A 5,489-nucleotide genomic window follows, 5' to 3' on the forward strand; every position below is an offset into this window, starting at 1 on the left:
TGAATAAAAACAAAACAACAACAAAAGAAGTAGTAAGAGAGCCCATGCTGGTGGTGCCCACCTAAAATCCTAGTATTAGGAGGTAGAGGCAAGAGGATCAGGATTTCAGGTCATCCTTAGCTACATAACTTGAGCTACATTAAAAAACAAAAGAGTAATAGGAGACATTCACATGATATGATATTTAACATTCTTTTTTCTTTTCTATTTTTTTTATTTGTTTTTTTGTTTGTTTGTTTTTGAGACAGGGTCTCTCTGTAGCCCCAGCTGTCCTGGAACTTGCTATGTAGACCAGGCTGGCCTTGAACTCACAGAGATCCACCTGCCTCTGCCTCCCAAGTGCTGGGATTAACCGTCTTTTTTCTTAATTCAGGGTTTTATGTATCTCAGACTGGCCTCAAACACCCTATGTAGCCAAGGATGACCAAAACTTCTGATCCTCCAGCCTCTGTTTTTCAAGTGCTAGAATTATAGGTATTTGGCACCAGGCCTAGTTTATTTGGTACTGGGGATTGAACCCAGGCCCTCATGCATGCTAGGCAAGCAGTCTACCACCTGAGCTATATCCTCAGCCCTCTCTTACTATTAAAAGTGGTTATTTTGTCACTTTAATAAATTTTAACTAAGTTCTCTTTTCTTTTCAGTGCTGGAGCTTAAACCCACAGCTTTACTAGGCAAAGTCCATCACTGAGTCCATCACCCCAACCCCTTTGTTCTATGTAATCGCTGTATAACAGTCTATTTTCAAAATATACTAAATGTATTGTAATGGACCACTATTGGCAGACATATAGGTTCTTTCTCCTTATTCAGAAAACACCTGCTCTAAGATACAGGTGGACTATTGCAACATTTACAGGAAAGGAAATACAGATATTTATTTTCCCTTTTGGTTCATATCTGGCAGTTTCCATTCCAGCCTTAGCTTCTGGGAGGATAGTGCACCATTCCTGTGGACGGATGAATAAGCCAAGTGCACTGACCCGTCCCAGGAGGACCTGAGTGAGTCTCCTGTACTTGGGCAAAGGCCAGTGCCAGCTGGGAGATCAGGGCAGAGAAGCACGTACACACCCCCTGAGCTGACTGGCCCTGACTCACAGGTTCAGGAGATAAGTTAACGGCTTGGAAACTCCAGAGTTCTGAGTGATTTCTGACTCACCACAATTATCCACGAACTAGTCATTTTACTTCTCAGTTTTCTCTCACAGCCACCACACAGTCCTTGGGAAGGGTTTGTGACATTATCCATCTAGATATTTATAGGTTTTGTCTTTTTGAAGCAGGGTCTCCCTGTAGCCCCAGCTGTCCTGGAACTCACTATGTAGACCAGGCTGGCCTTGAACTCACAGAGATCCATCTGCCTCTGCCTCCCAAGTGCTGGGACTACAGGCGTGCGCCACCACGCCCGGCTTTTATGGGTTTTTTTTTTTTTTTTTTTTGGTCTTTTTTTGAGACAGGGTCTCCCAGTAGCCTCAGCTGTCCTGGAACTCAGTATGTAGACCAGGCTGGCCTTGAACTCACAGAGATCTGCCTGCCTCTGCCTCCAGAGTGCTGGGATTATAGGCGTGTGCCACCACACCCGGCTATAAGTTTTTAAATTAACTAATGTATTCATTTTTGTGTGTAGGTCCGAGGACAACCTGTGAGACTGTTCTCTCCTTCTACCATGTGGGTGGTTTTCGTCTTCTCTATGTGGGTCCTGGGAATTGAACTCAGGTTTTCAGGCTTGGCAACAAGCATCCTTACCTACTGAGTCATCACCAGCCCCAAAATTCAGATCTTAAAGCTATTCAAAGAGACACTGGGAAAATTCTGATTTTTTTACTTCATTCATTAAAAGAGGTCTACTTGGTCTGCAACACCTTAACATTCTGTAGAAGACCCATCAGAGTCCAACACAGATTCCACCTGCATACAACCCACAGCAATTTATTGACCTTAGTCATTTATATATGAAGATCTCTTCTCCTGTTTTAATTTTTAGTGGCTTTTTTCCATTTCTTTTCAAAGTGAAATGTTTTTATTAGTTTCTTCTGATTATAAGGGAAGAGCTTTCTCACTGAAATAAAATTTCAGGGGCTGCGGTTGTGGCTAAGTGACAGAACACTTGCCTAGCATGCATGAGGCCCTGGGTTCAACCTCCCAGAACTACAAAATAAGTTAATAAGTAAAACAAACCAGAAAATATCAAGAAGTATAAAGAAAGAGTGCCAAGCTTGGTGGTACACATCTGTAAACCAGCACTTGGGAGACTGAGGCAACTGAGGTGAGAGGATTTAAAGTTCAAGGCTAGTCTGGCCTATAGAGTGAGATGCTACCTATAAATAATAAATAAATAAATAAATAAATAAATAAATAAATAAATAGGGGCTGGAAAGATGACTCAGCAGTCAAGAGCTCTAGCTGCTCTTGCAGAGGACCCAGGTTCAGTTCCCAGCACCCATAGGGCATCTCACAACTATCCCTAACTCCAGATCCAGGGGATCTGATGCCCTCTTCTGACCTCTACAAGCATTGCATGACACGGGTGCACTTACATATACACAGGCAAAACACTCAAACATATAAAACATAAAAATTGCCAGGCAGGCATGGTGGTGCATGCCTTTAATCCCAGCACTTGGGAGGCAGAGGCAGGCAGATCTCTGTGAGTTCAAGGCCAGCCTGGTCTACATAGCAAGTTCCAGGACAGCTAGGGCTACTGGGAGACCCTGTCTCAAAAAGACCAAAAAAAAACCCAAAAAACAAAAAACATAAAAATAAATAGATTAAATAAATAAGAAAGAAGAGAGTCAGATATGGTGGCTTACACCTATAGTCTTAGCACTTATGCCCTGGCAGGAGGATCACCAAGAGCTCTAGGCCAAATTGACCTGCAGAGTGAAACTCTGTCTCAAGGAAAAAAAAGAAAGGCAAAATAAACAAAAAGAGTGAAAAGTCATCCACAAGGGTACTCCCAGAGATGTTAGTATTGGCATTTTGGAGTACATCCTTGCAGACTCTTTCTACACATGGCCACACACCACACATACACATTCACAAAGTTCTATTATGCGTAGGTGTCTGGTCTCCTTTGGAGGAGCTGCCCCATATTCCATCATGTGGGTGTAACAAGGAGCCTCTTGTTTCCTCCTGTCCTGCTGCAAGATCTAGCAGAAGGCAATGGCAAGGACTTAATAAGCTTTTAATGAGCTTAATAAAGGCATCTAAAGATGGCATTATGATTTTAACAATTTAGCCATAAAGAGTTGTCTTCCATGCAGCTGGGTGAATTCACATGCAGATAAGCATGATGGGAAGGACACCTTGCTTGGAGTCAGACTGGCTGAGTTCTACACCTGCCTTTGTCATTTTCCTGTGTGGGCAAGTCCCTGCATTTCTCTGCACCTCATCTGCAGCTGAATAGATGTCAAAACTGGGTGTGAAGTACTAGGTAAGGTACTAAGTGCTGTGTGCTAAGTACACTGTAGCATGTGCTCTGTGCTCAACTGCTCAAAGGCATTACTGTGATTTCATGGCAGAAAAATAGAGAAGAGACTGGTATTGTCCAGCCAGGAAGAAAGTAAGAATTTTAGTTTCTCTGGAGGATACTTACAGGTAATGTACAAACAGTGGTCCCTCCACAACTACTGATTCTATATCTACGTGCTCAATCAAATGTAGATTTTTTTTAAAGGGCTAGACCTTTATTGGATGCATCTGTGCTGAACATGTACACACAATACAGTATTACATCTATTTACACAATGACAGGGATGCTAGGCAGGGAGAAAGGGAATAAAAAGAGCCATCTGCAGCCAGCTGCTTTTCAGGCACCATTTGGGACAACACATGTCTATACCAGCTTCATGTGGTAAAAACGGCACACTCCATGGCCAATAAAACCCATTCTGATGCAGACGAGTGTTTCCCACGCATGGAGATCTGTTTGAGATGTATAGTGACATACTATGATACAAATAGCATGGTTGATGGTCAGTAACACCCTTTACAAATGGCTTGGTCAGTGGTAACACTGTGCAGTTAAGACAGGAGCTTGACTTGCCCAGGCAAAGCTGAAGAGCTGACTGACCTCCTACAATCAGGAGAAAATTCTGCTTTGCCATTTCAAGAGGACAGCCACAATCCAGAATACAAAAAGATGCATGCTAGACCTTGGGACCGGATAAGAAGATGGGAGTACTAGCCCTGCCCTCAGGGAGCTATGTGAAGCTCCTAAAGCCCCTCCCTCCATGCAAGCGGCCTATAGACCCTCACCACTGAGCCTGAAATTTTTGTAGTTCTAACTCAGCATAACTTTTTTCTTTCCTTTTTAATATTTTCTTACCCCCCTTTAATATTTATTTTCTTTTTAAAAAGATTTTTATGGATTGGAGAGATGGCTCAGTGGTTAAGAGCATTGACTACTCTTGCAGAAGACCCAGATTCAAATCCCAGTACCCATATGGTGGCTAATAATTATCTGTAACTCCAGTTCCAGGGGATCTGACACCCTCTTCTGACCTCTTTGGGCACTGCATGACACGAGTGCATTTACATATATGCAGGCAATACGCTCATACACATAAAATAAAAATAATAAATAAAATATTTTTTAAAAGGCTGGGCATGGTGGCGCACGCCTTTAATCCCAGCACTTGGGAAGAAGAGGCAGGAGGATCTCTGTGAGTTCAAGGCCAGCCTGGTCTCCATAATGAATCTAGGCCAGCTGGGGCTACAGGGAGACCCTGTCTCAAAAAGACAAAAGACAAAAAAAGAAGAAAAAAGCCAGACATGGTGGTGCATGCCTTTAATCCCAGCATTGGGAGGCAGAGACAGGGATCTTTGTGAGTTCAAGGACAGCCTGATCTATATAGTGAGTTCTGGACCAGCTGGGGCTACAGGAGACTGTGTCTCAAAAAGACAAAAGAAAAAAAAAAGGTTTTTTTAAAAAAAGTTTTATTATGTGTATGAGTGTTTTGCCTGTATGTATATATGTGAACTATGTACATGCCTGGTGCCCTCAGAGGCCAGAAGAGGGCATTGGATCCCCTGGAACAGGAGTTAGCTGCCATATATGTGCTAGGAACTGAACCCAGGTCCTCTGCAAGAGCAGTCAATGCTCTTAACCTCTGAGCCAGTCCCCTCCCCTTTCGTTTTAATCATTGTTTTTTTCAGAAGACACTAATCTGCTTGCTCTGACACTCTGGGCATACTCTCTCTCTGGAGTCTCCTGCCCTCATGCAGCAGTTTACAGACTTGTGCTATTGAGCCTGCCTGCTTTTATAATTTTGTTGTGTCCTCCACCTCCAACCACTGTGACAATAGCATTTATATTGGTTTTGTTTTTGTTTTGGTTGTGAAGCAGGGTCTCACTATGTGGTCCAGCTGGCCTTGAACTCATGATCTTCCTGCTTCAGCCTTCTGAGTTCTATGATTACAGGTGTGCACGACTACACCAGACCATAGTGTTTACTGTCAATCAAGTGTTGTAAGACATCCAGGGATGA

The sequence above is a fragment of the Nannospalax galili genome, unplaced genomic scaffold, assembly GCF_000622305.1.
Source record: "Nannospalax galili isolate Female #2095 unplaced genomic scaffold, S.galili_v1.0 scaffold185, whole genome shotgun sequence".
Classification (NCBI taxonomy): Eukaryota; Metazoa; Chordata; class Mammalia; order Rodentia; family Spalacidae; genus Nannospalax; species Nannospalax galili.